At 39.1% G+C, this 20,309-nt stretch overlaps 1 protein-coding gene across 1 annotated transcript in view; it reads left to right on the top strand.

Moving 5' to 3' along the window:
* Positions 1-1,576: 1,576 nt before the first annotated feature.
* KCNJ6 (potassium inwardly rectifying channel subfamily J member 6) overlaps positions 1,577-20,309 on the top strand; it is a 118,003-nt gene continuing 99,270 nt past the window's right edge. The window contains exon 1 of the mRNA XM_072398294.1: positions 1,577-1,852. The gene's annotated coding sequence lies outside the window, so the exon portion shown is untranslated. The remainder of the gene's footprint in view (positions 1,853-20,309) is intronic.

Genomic DNA, 20,309 nt, shown 5'->3' with positions numbered 1-20,309 from the left:
TACAGGTAGAGGGAATAAAGGAGGGATTGGGTAAGAAAAGAAGACAGAGAAATAGGAAGAGAGAGAGGAGAAGAGAACATAAAATAAAGGGAATAAAGATGGATGGAGAGAAGACAAAACATGGGGAAATGAGAGAAAAAAAAGAAGGGAGGGGTAGGAATGGAGACATGGGTAATTAAAGAGATGTACAGGCAGAGGGAAATAAAGGGCAGAATAGGTGAGAAAAGGAGAGTAATAGGAAGAGAATATAACATAAAGATAATAAAGCTAGATGGGGTGGGGGAATGAAAAGAGACAATGGGAGAATGAGAAATAAAGAAAAACAGAGAGAAAGAAGAAGGAGAGAGGGGTAGGAATGGAGAGACGAATGATGAGGGAGAGAGAGATGGGGAGAAAGGGATAAAGATAGATGAGGAGAGAACAAGAGGAAAGGGAAGAATGAGAGATATAGAAATAGAGAGAGGAAAATGAAAGTGAATGAAATATAAGAAAAGATGAAGTGATAGAGAGAGAGAAAGATTGGAAGAAAGAAGTGGAGAATACAGATAGGTGGAGACAGAGAAAAGAGAAAATGGTACAGAGGTACAGGTAGAGGGAATAAAGGAGGGATTGGGTAAGAAAAGAAGACAGAGAAATAGGAAGAGAGAGAGGAGAAGAGAACATAAAATAAAGGGAATAAAGATGGATGGAGAGAAGACAAAACATGGGGAAATGAGAGAAAAAAAAGAAGGGAGGGGTAGGAATGGAGACATGGGTAATTAAAGAGATGTACAGGCAGAGGGAAATAAAGGGCAGAATAGGTGAGAAAAGGAGAGTAATAGGAAGAGAATATAACATAAAGATAATAAAGCTAGATGGGGTGGGGGAATGAAAAGAGACAATGGGAGAATGAGAAATAAAGAAAAACAGAGAGAAAGAAGAAGGGTATAGGGGAGGAAAGTAATGAGAGGGAGGAAATATAAAGTGATAAATGAGTGAGTGATAGAAAGGGGAGAAGTGAGAGAACAAGCGGGAGGGAGAGTGGGAATGAGAGAGAGAAAAAGGTGAATTTGGGAGAGGACCACAAGAAATAGTCATTCCAAATACCTACTTGCTTTGCCTTTAAATCTGATTTCTATATAAACAGACTTATGATTCCAGAATGTAATTTACTCATTCATGTTTCATCCAAGCAGCTCACAAAGATGCATGACTTTTTTTAAAAGGCTGATCAGTGACAACTTATAAGTGATCCACAGACTATGTGTCTGATTTATTAAAGCTCTCCAGGGCTGAGGAGGATACACCTTCATCAGTGAAGCTGGGTGAACCAGCAAACCTGGAATGTATTTGCAGGTCCAGGATTCAAACATTTGATAGCAAATAGCAAATGACTTCCATTGCAGGTTTGCTGGATTACCCAGCATCATTGAAAAAAGTGTATCCCTTCCAGCCTTGGAGATCCTTAATGAATCAGGCTCATTATACACATCACACAGCCCTCTGCATTCTGTATTGCCGCCGCTAGGTGTCGCTGCGCACAGTGACTCTCCCTGACGTTGCACACAGTTGCACAGAGAGCCCGATCCATTGAAGCTGCAGCTTTGCATGACATCTCCTGCTGAGGATTTCCAGCACTTTTGGGTTTTTCTTCCCTGGCAGCCTTGTGATGCGTTGGGTTTGATGAAGACTTGAATCCCACCAGTGGTTGTATGATTTTTGGAGAGGGGGATAGCAGCAATGATTGGAGATCAGGATGGAGGACCATTGAGGGAGAACAAGCTCTGATCCAGGCTTCTCTTTCTATAACCTGCCAGCATCCCATAGACACTAAGAGCAACATGAGGATCTGATCCCCAGCGATCTACACAAGGTAAGTGACCTACCTGACACTTCTATTACTGATGACCCCTTTGCCTTGATGATCCCACTAAGGAGGAAGTAGAAAAAAATATGCAGGAAAAGTCAATTGCATAACAGCAGCAATAAAAGAGAAAAACTTCAATATTATTCTGGATCCCTATGGTTCACTATGGTGCAGCTTCCAGCAGAGCCTTCTACCCCAAATGATCTGTATTGTGTGATATATTAATATAATAACATGCAAAGACATCAATTAATTGTTTCTGTGTTTATAGCACATTCATCTAATGTGCTGTAATTCTTCATAACTCAGATCTGGGATATAAAATTGCATGCTGGGTAAAAAAGAAATGAAATTTGGAATGTTTGGCAGTTTTAATAATGATAATCATTACAAAAAATACTTTGCGTTGAGCGATAGGAAGAGTAAGTCTTTAATAGCAGCATGGAGTCATTACATATAATTATAGGATTTTATCGGGGAAGGGGAGAGGGGGGTCACCCCCAAAAATGAAAGATCTGTGATTGGTCAGATCTCAGCCTGGGTGACCACTGGGAACTTTCATAGAAGATGACTGGTTGTCAGGCCGGATAATTTGTTAATTCTGTCACTGGTGTATGGGGATTATTTCCTGTGTGTTGGTTTTTTGGCAATGCTGAATGTATTGGGAGCAGATAAGTGGGAGTACAAATCCAGGGACCAATGAGCTGCACAAGGAACCAATGAGATATTAGCTATACTTGGTACCAATAAAGTTTTAGCTACCCAAAGAAAAAATAGGGGTTTAGTTACCGAGGAAATTGATGAGATTTAGCTTCCCAAGGAATCAATGGGATATTAGCTATACAAGTGGCCAATAGTTTTTTAGCTGCCGAATGAGCCAATGAGATTTTAGCTACCTAAGTAACCAATTACATTTTAGTTAACCAAGAAACAAGTGAGATTTTAGCTGCCCATGGAACCAATAAAGTTTTAGCTACCCAGGGAACCAATGCGATTTTATCTGCCTAACAAACCAATGAGATTTTATCTGCCCAGGTAAACAAATGAGATTTTAGCTACCCAAAGAGCCAATGAGATTTTAGCTACTCATGTAACCAATGTGATTTAAGTTGCCCAAGTAACCAATGAGATTTTTGTTGCCCAAAGAACCACTGAGATTTTAAATGCTCAAGTAACCAATGAGATTTTAGTTTCCCAAGAAACCAATGAGATTTTATCTGACCAAGCAATGTGTTTTTTGTAACCAATAAGATTTTAGGTAACCAAGGAATAGGTGAGATTTTAGCTGCCCAGGGAACCAATAAAGTTGTAGCTATACAAAAGAACTAATGAGATTTTATGTACCCAAGGAACCAATGAGATTGTAGCTGTCCAAGGTACCAATGATGTTTTGGCTACCCAAGGAACCAATAACATTTTTAGGTTTTAGCTGCTCAAAGAACCAATGACAATTTATGTAACCAATGAACCAGTACCAGTAACATTTTAGCTGCCCGAGTAGCCAATGGGATTGTAGTTTGGGATCATCATATGATTGGTTGGTCTGAGTTGTAGCGCCGGCTCTTCATCCTATAACCGGTGCCCGATACTTCAGTAATTAGTACTTTCTTACCATGCTGACTTTGTTGATGGTGGGGGAGGGGAGGGGTTGGCTCAGTTTTTGGGTGAATGTATATAAAGTATAAGGTGCATTGGGGATCACAGACAGAGTGCGGGAATAGCAGCAAACTTCAAGAATAGGTGCACACCATAGTATTACATTGGTGATGAATTACTGAAGGAATTCACTTACTAGGACTGTTCACTTACCGAGATGAATTATCATCTTGCAAAGGATATTTCACTTCGCTTAGTCAATGTGTTGATGATTCACTTTGCAAACAATACCCAATCACGTGCAAGGAGAAAAAATGCAATTATTTCCAAGCACGTAATTGGATGTGTAAAGTCAGCTGACCTTTATCTCATTTACTAAGCTAAGTGAAATATCCCTTTTAAGAGTATACTTCATTTTGCTAAGTGAAAAGCCTGTAAAACAACCCCATTGCCATTTCATCTACAGGAAGGAAAAATGTCTGTTCATCTCATATAAAAGAAATCTAAAAAAGAAATAAAATTGGTTTTTAAAAAATCACAAAAAATGACAACTGTTTTCACTCAACATTCACCTAAATTTACTCCATAGTCACATTTTTTCTCTTCGGATATACCCCTTTACATAGCACTGTCCAGTTTGCCCATTTGAACAGCCAATTAATTCCCGTTTAAATTTTATTGGCAGTGAAACCCCCTGAATAATATTTAAAGCTATGTTATTTAAAGCTGTGAAAACCTTTGTTAGTCTTTCTTTGATATTTTTGTTCTCAGAGTTTGTAATGGAAATGTAAAGGCAGACACATAGGTAAGTTAGAGGTGATGCCTATTCCTACAAAAAATTCAACTGTCTCAAAATTAGGTAGCCCTTAAAAGTAGCAGTCAACCTAAAAGGAATGGGGGAGGGAGTTTCAACTGCAGCTCCTGATATCACCAAGTGGCCACACTGAGTATTACATATGGAAAGGAGACTGGACATTATGCCGGAGATGGCTGGGTACTGTGAATATGCTGCACATGCGTTTAAAGACCAGTGAAAATCTGCAGAACGTGAACACGTCATAGTGATTATAGGTGATCATTGGCACTACAGACCTAGAGATCAATGCTTTCCTTCCAGCTACTGAATGCTGAAGTTCAAGGGCCACACCACAAGTACCAAGAGACACTTGGGCCAGAGGTTGAGCATCACGGGGCTTACAAGGTGGATACAGAACCAGTCCAGGTGTCTGAACCTCAACATTGGTTATCTAAAGAGCCCTGAACCCCCAAATAGCTTCAAGTTCTAACCTGCAAACAAGGGCAATGGGTTTGACCCCTTAGGTAATTTTTAGGGCTGACGTCACACAAATTTGTTTTTTTTTCAATGCCATTATTTATTGATCTCATTATCAGGTGTACTTGACCTGCAGTTGACCCTCAGCTGTTTTAAGTGGCATTTGCATTGGATAGACTTGTATGTGATATAGCAAGCAATGAGAGGCACAAGTAGAGGTAGACCCCGAGCTAAGGACATCCAACATACGGACGCCTCCTAGATACAAACGGGGCTTCCCTGCTCACTGTGTGCAGAACAGAGGCTTGGAGGGGAGGGGGGCGGTTTGCATGACTTGCAGAAAGAAATCTTTTGCTAAACACAGCTGAGGTTTTGAGTGATTTTAGGAGCGTGAGCTCCTTCTGCAGCCTCTTGCAATGCATTAATGACCAGGTCAAACTCTGCAGTTGTTTCTTGTTGCATATCAAAGCACAGCTAATGAATGTCTAGGCTCCATAAAGTTTTTTTTTTTTGTTTTTTTGATTGTGATTAACTTACAGTGAGGATTTTATACAGTACCTGACACCACGCTGCCTAATATTTGTGATGAGACCAACATCTGTCCTAATTGCATTATTAAAAATAATGTACATGTTCCAACTTACATACAAATTCAACTTAAGAACAAACCTACAGTCCTATCTCGTATGTAACCCGGGGACTAGCTGTACATAAAATGTGATGACAATTACAATGGGATTTATTTCTAAATAAATAAAGATTGTTCACATAGAAAAGTGAATTATCCCCATATGCAAAAAACATTTCACTTAGCTCATTAAATTTCAGTCTTCAGCAGTAAAGATGAAAGAGGAGGGAACTCCCCAAACAAGTTTAAAAAAAAAATTAAAAAACACATTCTTTCCATTTTGTAAAACCTCCATGGCCACCCTTATATAATATTACAGATGTAATGGTAGTGGTGAAGATATACAAGGAGCTTCATGCACTCCTGCAGATAATGCAAATGAAGTGGCATTTGTCACAATGTATATAGTTCAGACTTTGCCTTTAGCAAAGATTGAGAGTTTCGAGGTCGAAGCCGCACTCCTTCCCCAATTACAAATCCTTCCGCCAAAGTACAAATCACCAGAAGTGAATAACAGAGCCAAACGCATAACAAATCCCCATTTCTGGATACTTGGAATTTTAATTCAAACATAACAATTTTGTGTTGTTTGTATTCGGTCTGTAATGGGCAAAGGAACTTTCCATGCTGATCCTGGTAGAGCTTCTGATTCCGTCCCTGTACCAAGAAGTGGTGGTGGTGGGGTGTTGGATATGGGTGGGGGTTCCATGATCATGGGGACTTTTGAGCATTTGATCCTTTGGGCCTGATTTATTAAAGCTCTCCAAGGTTGGAGAAGATACACTTTCAGTAAAGCTAAATGATCCAGAAAACCTGGAATGGATTTCTTCAAAGTCATTTGCTATTTGCTAACAAATGTTTTGAATCCTGGGCCAGATCCATTTCAAGTTTGCTGGATCACCCAGCTTTACTGATGAAAGTGTATCATCTCCAGTATTGGAGAACTTTATTAAAGCAGGACCTTTAAGTGGAACATTCACCTCACAAAGAATTTTTCAGGGCACAACTCAAAAATCAAGTTCAGCAACCTTCAATGAATGTTGACCCAACTTTAAAGAATATTTACTGAACCAAACCCAGGCATGTTCACCTATCTATCCTATTCACATATTGCAAAGATTTGATTCACCATGTTCACCCAACAGCAACATTCATATCAACTTCATATCATCATTTATTTCAACTCAAGAATACTGAATCACTGAAGCAACATTCACACATTGGACCTCATTTATTAAAGCTGGAATGGATCTTGTCCAGGATTGAAAACACTTGGTAACAAATGAGTTTTAGGAAATCCATTCCAGGTTTGCTGGATCACCCAGCTTTACTGATGAAAGTGTATCATCTCAAACCTTGGATAGCTTTTATAAATCAAGCCTAGTGTGTGAATGTTGCTAATGGCGGATGGCACCTAGCTAGTACCATCCACTGATGCCCCTATCCATTCCCTATGGGGCTGCTGCAGAGAGATGCTACCATGTAACGTCTCCCGAGAAGCAGCGGTTCCCCGAAATGAGGGAGCAGTAAACGCACTACAACTACAAACCTGTTTATATGAATTTATTTTAGTGTTCTTTGCCTTCTATTTTTGGAAGTATGTGTTTGTTGATATTATATTATATTGTTATTTGTTATTGAGCCATTGGGCCATAGAACTTCTAAGAGACGTGGTTGCTATTGGGGAAACTTTACAACTTTATAAATTCAGACTTCGGGTAAAAACACTGGGCCTGAACTATTAAAGCTCCCCAAGACTGGAGAAGTTAAACCATCATGGGTGAACCTGGGTAATCTAACAAACCAGGAATGGATTTTCTCTAAAGCATTTGCTATCATCTGGTTTGCTGAATCACCCAGGATCACCCATTTACTTTAATAAATCAGGCCCACTGTTTTGTATGTTTTGTCTGATGGAGCAAAATCACAGGAAACATATCATATCATGTTTTCTGTTCCAAATTTTCTACTGTCTCTCAACCTAAAATACCAAACCTGAAATTTGACTTTTTAAAAGGTTTGATTCACCGTTTTGATAGTGAATCTTTAAAATAGGGACCTTGTCTGCATTTACTGCACGCTGCAGATATTTATGCAGAATCTGATACATTTATTAAGTATTGCAGTATCAATAGAGATAAATAATTGATGAATTTGTAGTAATGCGTATGCGGTATTTACCAGATAATGGTCATCTTGCTTTGATCATAAACTGCAAAATCCAACAATTTCAACAACACACTCATTTCGTGCTAAAATCAAGCTAAAGAAACATAAAAAGCAATAGGAGAAAATGCTGCTCTAAGATCCCTCCAGTGCTGAAGATGAGATACACATTCCAGATAGGTTGATGTTACCCATTAGGAGAGGTCATGTGATCAACTGCCTGCTCATCACCCAATGGCATGCAGGTCATCTTCAAGACTGGATTTCCCATTACTCTTTGTAATGGGGTGGAGCATCTGGGACTGATGTATGCACAGCTATTGGGTGTGTTGGACCTTTGCAGAGAGACCCCACATTCTACAAAGAGAGCAAGGATTCTTTTCACCATTATTCTGGCAAGTTATGCGCTTTGCTCAAACTGTGGTTTCTCTTTAAAGAAAAAGAACAGTATGCCATCTTTTTAAGTATCTTATCTGTAAGATGATATATTGTAGCATGGTTGATACAGTGGCATGCACTCTGGCCTTTGTAGCACTGCGGACCTAGGCTCGAATCTTGGCCAGGACACTGTCTGCATGGAGTTTGCAGGTTCTCCCTGTGTTTTGGTGGGTTTCCTCCCACATCCCAAAAACATGCATTTTGGTTAATTGGCTTCCCTTCAAAATTAGTATTACTCGGTGTTATTGACATATGACTATGGTAGGGATATTAGATTGTGAGCTCCTTTGAAGTCCAGTTAGTAACATGACTATGGACATTGTAAAGCACTGCGGAATATGTCAGCGCTATAAAAATACTGAATAATAGTAATGATTATTCTATTGTAAAATGAAGGGAAATCTGGGATGTGTAAAACGTCAAAAACTTGTAAAGGCAGTAAGAAAAGAAAGGAGATATGTGTGAATATCATTAACAAGGTTTTAATTATCTCACAAACTACCATGCAATATTAGATTTCAGAATAGTGGTATTGGGGCCATATATACTATATTATATTATATTTATATAATATATATTACATTATAGTATATGTGAGCCTTCATTCATTCCACAGACATTATGGCAGCCACCAATTTACATAAGGCTTCACTGGCTTTATTGTAGTTTTACATAATCTACATCTGGAAAGAGAATGCATGTTTAATATAGAATATTAAGAAAGAGTGATGTATATGTATAATACATTTTGATAAATATATTGTACCTGTCTGTCAATCTCTTAAGATACATTACAGAATGTAATATACCACCAGACTATCATGCATTTTATGTGAAATTTAAAGCAGGCACTGGTTTTACAAAGATTTTAAATTACCCATCTGAATATTCCAATGTATTTACACATTTTTTTAATCACATCTATTTATAGTGTTTATATGGTGACTCATACAGTTAATTATTGAAACCAAAAGGGACGTCTTATTTACAAATACACATAACCCATCTTTATATTTCAAAGTGTAGCATTGGTTCCGCATTCACAGAGTTATTTTATCAGGTTGGGCAATGAATTGTTCTGATTTATTAAAGCTCTCCAAGGCTGGTGAGGATACACTTTCATCAGTGAAGCTGAGTGATCCACCAAACCTGGATTGCATTTCATTTGATATTTGTTAGCAAATGTTTTAAATCCTAAACCCGATCTCTTCCAGGTTTGCTGGTTAACCCAGCTTCACTAATGAAAGTGTATCCCCCTCAGCCTTGGAAAGCTTTAATAAATCCGGCAATTTGGGTTATATGCCTGTTTGTTCAGTGGGTACTATTGCCATTACTCTAAAAAGATAAAAGCATATGGATGCCTGACCAACAATCTACTATTCAACCAAAATGTATATGGGCATTCTTATTGAGTTCAGATATTTCCAGTGAAGGGTTTTTCTAATTGTTACAGCATACAAAGACATCTGTACATTTTGTTTAGGAAAAGCATGTTTTTTTGCTCCAACAGGCCTGTGCTCCCCGTACACAAATCCAAACTCATTAAACCATAAAGACATGGTTTAAAGACTTGGGAATGGAGGAATTGGAATGGGGCCCTGACGCAGCCCTTCTGGACACTTTTAGGATAAATTGGAATGCTGACTTTAAGTCACATCTTCTTATTCAACCTGATCTCTCAAATGCTCTTTTGGCTAAATGGTTACAAATCCCCATATACAACCTCCAAAATGTTGAAACCCTTTTCCAGAAGAGTGAATGCTGTCAAAGCTGCCAACTTCATATTTATGCCCATGTCTTATTAATGAAATGGAATATCCAAAAACTTTATAAATTGTAATGGTCATCTAGTCATGGCTGTCGAGTAGCCATCTCGTATAGTTGTATGCCATATGTGAGCTGTAGACACATTCAGGGTTTCTCCAGGTGCTAAGTCGCTTCAAAGGACAGTAGTACAAGATCCGTTACCACTTTGAGCACTGTTGGCATATAAACTGACCATACAACATAACATCAAATAAATAAATTATAACCACATGACAAACTATGTCCATGGTAGATTTGTGGCTCCAACAGATATAAACTTGGGTGGTACCTGGCTGTGTCCTCCTCAGCTTTAGAACTTCAAGCTGGGCTCTTCCATCATAGATCAATGGGAACTTTCTCTATCATATTTTATATTATTATTATTATTATTGTTATTAATAATAAACAAGATGTAAATAGCGCCAACATATTACGCAGTGCTGTACATTAAATAGGGGTTGCAAATTACAGACAAATACAGACAGTGACACAGAAGGGGAGGACCCTGCCCCGAAGAGCTTACAATCTAGGAGGTAGGGGAATTAACACACAACAGTAATAGAACTGTTAATAGTAGTGGATGGGCATAGGCCGGCACCCCAGCCAATTGGTAAAATATTGTATTGATAGATATGAGCGCTATTATCATTATAAGCTTTAGCAAAGTTTTTGATTGCATCCAGTTTTTTTACTTGGGATTGCTGGAGAATGGCAATATGGCAGCACTTCCTAATGGGGAGGCAGCGGAAGTGTTGTAAAGGGACAATTTATTATTCTAATATAAGAGGAAGACCTCATGATTCTTTACCTAAAACTGAACTGTAAGCATTAACTATGTTTAAGCTCAGATCAACACAAAGCTTACCCACCCATTGTATTTGAGGCTCAGACAGAAGAAAGTAGCAGTGCCAGTGGGGGGTCACAGTGAAGGTGCCAGGGGGTTTAGTTTGGCCTATAAAAAGATCCATTTAGGACAAGGTGGTGGAATATCTTTAACATTCCATTTGCCATAGAATATTATTATATAATGGTAAACTCCTCATAACTATGTATAAGCGGCCCCCTACATATCCCAGTATATTGCTAATTTTGAGCTTTTATATTCATTTACTTATCTACTCTTTTAGGATGACGCACCACTCCACATCTTGCCTGCTGAATGTTTTTCCAGTTACACATGGTAGCCTTAATTTATTCTCTCTGGGAAATACATTGTAAGCATTACAGGATAATGTTGGTGGTAAAGAAGAGATCTGCATTGTGTGCGTTATTTGCTGTAACACAGGAAATGTTAAAACTGCTCAGCCGGAGCGGAGCAGAGAACAGGGAGCCCAGGCGTCCGCGCTGCGACATATTAAAATGAGCTAATTAAAATAACACACTGTTGTTTTAGCGCATTGAGATTATTTGCTTGTGTGGTGTAACAAGTCACCGTGTGTGGAAAGAACAGGAACAAATAGCGATTATATTCTGCCATCAGGAGCCATGAAGGAAAGCTCGGCTTGTGGAATGATAGGCACGGACTGCCCACCGGCCAGTTTCCGAATTTGGTAGAATCATTGACTTTTCGAAGAATAATGATGGGCCATTGAGAAGACAGTGCCACGCTTTCCTTGGCATCTGTACAGTAGAATAAGTAGATTGTTTTAGAAGTATGTTCCCAAGAGGTGAATGTACACAATAGTTACCTTTTCTGTCAATTCTACATTGAGCAAATGAAAGCACAAAGCAAGCCAAGTAAAACATTTACAAACCAATGCCCTGTGGCAGTGCAGATAAATTGTTCCTGCTGGGGTGCTCATCCTATCTCCTGCACAGTCCTCCCCAACCTCACAGCAGTGCATTTTCCTGGAGTTTTGAAGCTAAAGATTCAAAATACACTTATAAAGCAGTGAATCTGACATTATAAATGGCTATGACTAATTAGTGAATGTTGCTGAATGTCAGATTCACTGCTTTGTAAATAGACCACTTTTGTATTTCATTTTTCAACTCTCATAGGCAACTCCTACTCTCAACTCCTAGGCAACTCCTACTCTCATACAGTTTGACAGCTTTCTTTTCTATTTAGACGTGTGATTACCATATATACTCAAGTATAAACCAAGATTTGTTTTGCCTCAACATGCCATTAGAAAAAGAATCCTGGTTTATAGATTGGTCACACCATTAGATGGGTCTGTGTCTTCATGTAACAATCTTGTGCCATTGGAGACATTAGACATGAGTGTGTTACACACGTTACATGAGGACACAGAGCCATCTACTGATAGCCAACAATAATGCACACAAAATAATTTAAAAGCAAGTGATCCATCAAAAATAAACTCAAAAGTACAAAATACTCTTACCTGTATAAGAGGGGGAAAAGACAAACAGACTTACCCAAGTGGTTTTATTTATTTTTTGGCCTTTTTAAATAAAAAAAAGACACAATGGAAGTATTTATTCTTTTTTTATTGGCATGTCTTTAAAAAACTGTTTTGAAAGTTAGCAGTAATAATCAAATGTTGTGCCCTTGATTTATACTCGAGTCAAAGCAGGTTTCCTGGATTCTCAGGTAAAAGGTACCTTGGTTTATTTTAAGATAGGTTTGTAATTGAGTACATACTGGATTTATTTTCTAGATTTAGCACTTTGTATTAGTTAAAGTTATGGCCTGTAGTTCTTTTTGGTTGTAGCTCATCCATATCACTTTAAAGAGTCTTTTTATGACACTAAAACTTTCCCATGGATCTAGAGTCTTTGATGCCAGTTTTATAAACTGACCCATAGGAGTTTTCACTGAGATTGGATTTTTTTGCCATTTTGTCAAAATGCATTGGAATCAATAACAGAGGTGCAATTGTGTTTTTTGTGCAATTGGTTTTAAATGGCTCCTTGCAGCAACAGAAACTCCTTTCAACTATCATTGACTTGGCTACAACAGTTGCTCATTATGTTATGAGGTTTTGTTTTTTTTTTAAATAAATATTTTTTCAGGTTACCTTTGTCTATGCGAATCAATGAGCAAAAAGACTTCACTTTGCCAAAATTTTGCTACATATGATACTTTGCCAAAATCGCTTATCTTTATTGGTAATCTTTATGGACAGCATTACTTTAAGTAGACCATTGTTTCTTCTGGCAAGTTTTACAACTCTTTCCTAATTTTATAAAGTATCTGACAGCAAGAACCTTATTTTATGCTTGTCTCATTTTGGTGTTTTTCCTCCTGTGCCACCTTCATAAAGGGACTGAAAAGTGTTTCCTCAGGGCTGAAAATCCATTATTCCCAGTGACAAAAAGACAAAATTCTCCAGAGAGGCTGAATTCAATTCCCTCGATTGCTGCTCAGAGTTAATGCATCGGCTGAATGTAAGACTGATCAGACACATGCAATGATCAATGTGTCACTAGAAATATAACAGCTGTATTTAACCTGCATTGACCTGGGTTGGACAGGGCGGGGGACAAGATAACAACTTTGGCCATTTTAATAGCTTTTTGGAAGTTGCAATATGCAGAAGGGACCAATGAAGCCTAATCCATATATTCATCCCATTCACTAAGTGAAAATTCACTTTGATTGTTTTGAAGTTGTGCTGATTTCCATAATCCAATCATGTGTAAACCACAATCCCATTTTTGGCACAAAATTGTAGATTCTTTACAAATTGAATTTTCACTTTTTTCAACTTATTAGCTAAGCTAAGCGAGAATTCACTTTGTCACGTGAACATGCTGTATTCCATAGGTCAGCAACAGGTTGATTATGATCTACCCATCAACCGATAGGGTATTAATTGATTATTGGATTTGCTGAGCCGTGCATTAGATTGTACATGTGCATAATAAGGGCATTTGAATGAAGATGCCTGGAAGAGAATGGGATTGTCTGTACACAAACTGCCCCAAAACGATGCAAGAGCCAGGGAGGAGGTCAATGCACCTGCTGTGAGCCCTCAAATCCCTCGCTGGGACTAGGGTCATTTCCTTTAGGTAGAAGAAATTAATCCCAGTCATTTCCAGGGTAGTACCAAGTTTAGAAGTATTTTTCTGAAAATGCATCAGGCTTCCACAACTTGCTACTCATACTATAGTATTCTTTTCATAAAGTTTAATCTTTACAGGTACCCCATACCTCCAAACCTCTATATCCTGATGCAACTTTCTTTTTTATCATATACTTCATTTCAGACTCAGTAATATCATTAGCAGGTCCCTGAGATATTTTAGGCAATGCAGGCAGCTCATAGCCACCAGGGTCTTGTATAGAGCTTCCACATACATTCTAGCGCCTTTCCTTCGTACTCGGTTCAAGAACCCTTAGCCCTGATGCAAGCAGTGGACTTGCACTGGGGGAAAAGTACCAAGTATAAAATTACTCTGATGGGTGGAAGTTAGTCTAGAGCAGTGGTCGCCAACCTTTTCGGTCCTGCGGACCACTAAAATTGCCAGCTTCTGACCGCACATGCGCGGGGAGCCGGGTGTCACTCAAAGGGGTAAAAACCTCCCCCAAAATGACATCATTATGACATAACCCCGCCCACTCTCCCACTGCAGATCTGAGCCAGCAATGGGAGAGGGGGCGGGGTGTGTCCAGGGACACAGCTCGCCCACTTCCATGAGCCTAGGAATTTTACAGGGGACGTGGTCCGTGGCTCTGGTGTGTCCCCCCAGCAGGGATCTTCTCCAGACCCCGCTCAGGGGTGCACCGACCAGAGCCGCAGCCCCCTAAATTTTCTCATGGACCACCGGTTGGCAACCACTGGTGTAGAGCAGTGTTTTTGAACATTTTTAACATGGGAAACCGCTTGAAATTACTTTCAGGTCTTTCGGTAATCCCTACTATAATTACTATATCCACAGCTAACAGTATAATACCATGGTGGTCAGTTTACTGACCAGTGGGAAGAATGTCACCCTTACAGATGGCCAAAAAGATCATTGGTGTCAGTTAACTTGACCTGGGAGACAAAAATTGCTCAAGAAACCCCCAGCAACCTCTGGAGGAACCCTAGTTGAGAAAAACTGGTAGAGAGATAATGGCATTCCCAGTCAGGTTGCATTTTCTTGCTAGCTGCCCCACATAGCGTCCACATGCTGAGCCGCCATGATTGTAGAACATGGAATCTAATGAATGAAAGGAGTAGGTTAGGGACATTCAGTCTGTCAATTGTAAGAAGCTCACAGTGTGCAGGAAAATCAGTAAGCAGTTTCAGTTCAGGAGAGGAGCCGATACAATTGTGCGAGACAATAAAGGCGGGGGGTCAACTTTACTATTTTTACAGTTCTTTTTTTCTGCTTAAATTCTAATTTCAGATTTTATCTGCCTCTCATTCCTTTTAATTTGTGCCATCTGGGACTGTCAATAATCAATACCCCTGCCTACACTACAAGTAGTGGCTTATTTTCTGGCTTTCAATGGTCCCTTCTGCTTCCTTCACATCTCATTTAGGAACAGAAAACTGATTTCAATTTGCTGGTGATGAACGAGATGCCAGCTGCCCGAGGACGTCTTGATAATTTACCTAGCATCTGACCTATAGCACTGTCCATTATTGGAAAACTCAGCGTATATACAGGAGAACCATCAGGTGAACCACAGAGGAGCCTCTCCGGACCCCTAGTAAGACTTATACCAGGTAATTTTTTAGGACAGACCTTGAAGAGCTCTTCACGTAACTAAAAGTACCCTATGCATATGTATGAGCGCAATGTATATACAATCACATAGTGTCCTGCAAATTAATTCATCCCCCGTGGTGTTTGACTAGATTTGTTTACAAATTGGAATTAAAATGCATTTTTATTGGGTTTGATTCACACATGTCTACCACAAAAAAGGGTCACAAATGCCCATAAATGTTCTATTTATTCCAGTTAGGGCATTTGAAGCATCTTTGGGCATTGACATGCATTTTTAAGCTTTTTTTGTTTTTTGGCTGTTTTAATACTTTCCAATCACTGCAGGATGTGTTACCTTTGCAGCCGATTTAGAAAACATCCAACAACACTGGACTATTGGAATAAATGGAAATTGGGCATTTAAACAGTTTAGACAACATTTTGTGTAGCCTTAATTGTGTGTCTGGATTTAAGATTTAAGCCACTGCCTATATCCAGAAACACAGATGTGCTCTCAGCTCTTCTACATCCTAACCTCCTTGCCCTAGTATGGTAACAAGCAGAAAGTTCAGAAATACTCCAAGGCTAATTTCAGACTTGCTGCTCCCATTGCAGTTCCCGCTGAACATAATGGGAGCATTTTCTGCATGCTATCGTCTTTGTGTTGTCGTGGCTGTGGCATGGTTCCTGGAAGTAACATGTTGCTTCTGCCACTGCAAACGCCAGAGTAATGTATCCAAAGGCAATGACCTGCAATGTGGTTTTCTGCACCTGACTACATAGTACAGGATCACAAATCTGAAAGACCCCCTAGGCCATCAGTAACACCCAGCCACCTCTCTCCAACTAAAATGCTGCCAACTGCAGAGACTGAAAACAACTTTGTCATGCAGTTGAGTAAGGTTGAGTGTGGAGTTCAGAAGGAGAGGAAGCCAAAAAATAAATAAATAAAACCGCAGCTGGTGTACACATTTAAATCGTAGATACCTCCATCTTTTAAAACTGGATTAATTATTAATTATTACATCATTAAGATAGCCATCCAAAATCTCCAATCGAGTCATTTCGCCCTTTTTGTGAAATTTTCTGGGTTGAATGTAATCTTCCTCTCGTGAGGTCAATATACCAAGCTCTCGGCAATCCCCTGAGGAAGCCCGTTTAGGGCGAAACACGTTGAGTGAGACCATAAGTTCATTACTGACCCGCATCTTGGACTTTTTATTGAGAGTATTTTATAAAGTCATGGTTACACATTGCCATGGTCTCTTTTACCAATTATGTTTCTAAGAAGTATATGTTTTAGTAATTGAAATAAAAGGTTTTATGTCATGCTAGACTTATTTTCCACCATAAAGAGCCGCTATCTTTCCACTTTTTCTCTGAGGTTGAGTGTGGTTGTGCTTCTTCCTCCAGAGGAGAAAATACAACGGTCAGAAGCTACGTGTCGCCTTCAAACGGCCCTTCATCTGCAGCACCAAAGCCAATGTACTTGTTTGCTTTTCCCTAGCTCACTTGTAGCATTGCTGCTTTTCATGACATGTTCCCTTCCTTTTCCAGGTGCATTTTACCAGACAGTATTGTAATCCTTGTTAGAAAATAATGCATTGTTCAGGAGGCAAAAATCAATTTATAGTCAGAAAAGCTCGCAAGTGCTTGTAGAAAAGCAGAGGCTCCACTGGGAGATATTCAAACATTGGGGGAAGCACATAGTGAAATGATGTGAGAAATTTCAGCTCTAGCCTGAAGTGTTTTCATACATATACCGCCAACAAAACAGCACAGAGGGGAAAAAAAAGAAAAGGTCCGCCGTGAGATGGAAATTTACATAGGCCGTCATGCAGTGTCAATAATTCACAATTACGGGGTTGCAGTTTTCCCCCGGGGGAATGTTAGCGTTGTATTACATGTGTCAACTGCGGCCACAGGATAATGTATATTACTAATTTGTTCCGCCCTTACACCGGGCCCATAGTCCAGTGTTTACCTTCCATGCCATGCGTAATCTTTACAGCATGTTTCAGAAAACATTATCACATTACCGCAGTGCCGGTGGAATACTAATGAGGGGAAAGCTGTGCTGTCTGCCTGTACATCTACCGGCTTGTGTAACTATGGGCAAAGTTAAAAAAAATTATAATGATGTCTATCGGTAGCATTCATTTTGAATTCCAGCTAATAATAACAAGATAACATGTTAAAAAAAAACATTAACTATAAAATAATAAAATCGGCTTTGCTGCAATATTCAGCTTCAATGTAGAGATTTGTCCTCGGTGCCTTCCCCTAGCCTGTGACTGAACAGGGAAAGGAAGAGCAGCACAGTGATCCTCTCATCTCTCTATCACGTTATTTGTTCCTCCTAGCAGGTTGTTTCTTGTCAACACATGATTGGCTGCTTGTGCTGCCTCTACCTCTTTCACTCCAGCTCTGCTGGGGACTGGAATAGGACGGGACAGGAAGGGGCTGGAAAAGGCTCATATCAGGTCACCCAAACTGCTTACATTTAAGAAATAAGTTTAATGATCTATTAATAAAGCTGCAACAAATTGTGTCTTTTATATCTGCCCCGAGTTCAGATTTAACACAGCGTTTTTTTTGCCTTTAGCGTCCAGCTATTAGGAAGGTCAAAGGTATTGGGATAAATCTAAACATCAGCTGGACAATTTTTTTAATAAATCAAGTATTTTATAGGTGATTCTTTACTTCTTTTGTTTTAAATCATCCTTGTTGCTATTTGTAAATCAGTGCAGCATTGTAAAAAAAATTGATACTTACAGCAAGGGAAATCATTGCCCTCTTTGGATTTGTACATGCGTTGTGATTGCTTAGTCAGATTTCACTGCAGACTGTGAGCTTCGCTTAATATGCATTAGAAGCTGCAGAAAGAGTCTGCCATGTTTTTTTGCTGGGGGACGTCCAGTATCATTTAACCCCTGCCTCCCCAGCCTGACTGCCCCACCCCTTTCATTCATTGGATTCCAGTTCTTTCAAATATGGAGGCTCGGCGTCATTATGTTGGTGTTACCTGAGACAGCCTGCATGCAAATACTTGATCCAGACTCACCTGCACCCACCAAGGCATTTTGATATTTGCATAACTCCTCCCAAGAGCCAGCCCACTGTTTGAATCAGACTCTTAAAGCAGAACTAAACCTGGAAAACAAGAAAAGAGCAGGCAATTTATTGCAAAGGGACAGGATTTAATAAAGCTCATCAAGACTGGAGAAGACAGACCAGGAATGAATTTCATAAAATCATTTGCTTTTGTTTGGCAAATATTTTTCATCTTGGACCAAATCCTTTGCAGGTTTGCTGGATCCCCCAGGTTCTTCCATGACAGTCTTGGAGAGCTTTAATAAATCAAGGCCAGTATCTGATCTTCAATAAAAGAATTTACTATTTGTTCACAATCTTTTCTACAGCATACACTAAGCTGCACATGTGCAATCTCAACATACCTGGCTGCCAGGAAAGCAGGAACTCCTGTGCACATGCGTGGGAGTTACATCATAAATCAAGATAATCAAAGATCCAAATCCAGATGAGGACTGAGTTATGATGGTGCCAACAATGGAGCGAGGACAGGTAAGTTTAATTTGCTTTAAGAAGAGTAATGGGGCAGGGTGCTGTTATGTTTTTAGGATTCCATCTCCCATCCCTACCCATAGCCCCCTGCAATGTTAGAAAACAGGTTATCTGAGGTCAGGCGGGACTGTGCTTTCTTTTGGGGTCACATTTTATTGCCAATTTAGCTAAAAGCGGTTAATAGTGTTCATCTATAATGGGATAGAGGCACATTTATACCATTGACATATAACCCCCAGACATTAGTACAATACAGGCCAGTGGCATTGTCCCATTAATGACTATCAGTCAATTTAATTACAGCAATAACATATTTTACAGCCTTGGCCATGTCTGCAACTACAAATCTAAGAATTATGTAACAAATCAAATTTTTTTAAATGACTGTGGTTAAAGCTATTGAATGGTGACTTCATTTGCCTGGGATGTGAATCAGTTTATTTGTTCTGGGGGGAATTATAAGAATAAACTTCTACACAGAAAAAGGTAAATTAATGTGCGTGCAGATTCCTTTTCATTTTTCCTGTATATTTGTGTTTGTGCCTCTGCATTGAATGTAAAAACCTCATTAAGAAAGAGCTCTGCATTGGATACAGATCATTAGGCGGGCAGATTTCCATGCCTTAGACCTCGCGGAGTTTTGTGTCTCCAATACTGAATCTCTGGATGAGTGGCTTCATCAGAACGGATTGAGACTGCACACTACTTAGGGAAAATAGAACCCCCGGATAAATAACATATAGAAATGATTTCCATCGCAGACATGGAATATTTCTCATCAGCTGAGCCGGGATGGAAGAAATGTGGGAAGATGGGGATAGAGATATAATGAGAGAGAAGATGGAAGGAATAAAATCACATTGACATTAATCCATAAGGATGTAATAAGAAGGATTTGGGTTCCTTCTAGGATGCTGTCACTATTTATAGAAGGCAGGAAGTCTGATCAATAGACTTATATTACCAGAATGGAGTCAGTAATCCTAAAAATGTGAATGAATAATATAGATAGTAGATATAAATAGATATATCGGTATAAGGAAGATAGATTTATATCAGATAGATAGGATAGATTGATGGGACTGCTGCATTAATATTGGATAGATAGATAGATAGATAGATAGATAGATAGATAGATAGATAGATAGATAGATAGATAGAAATGGGATAGATAGAGGGATAGATAAGATAAGATAGACAGAAAGGTAGATAGACCGATACATTAATATTGGATATATAGATAGATAGATAGATAGATAGATAGATAGATAGATAGATAGATAGATATGGAATGGATTGATAGATAGATAGATAGATAGATGGAAAGATAGATAGATAGATAGATAGATAGATAGATAGAT

Source organism: Pyxicephalus adspersus, chromosome 1 (assembly GCF_032062135.1).
Source record: "Pyxicephalus adspersus chromosome 1, UCB_Pads_2.0, whole genome shotgun sequence".
NCBI lineage: Eukaryota > Metazoa > Chordata > Amphibia > Anura > Pyxicephalidae > Pyxicephalus > Pyxicephalus adspersus.
This window is presented reverse-complemented; position numbering and strand designations above follow the sequence as displayed.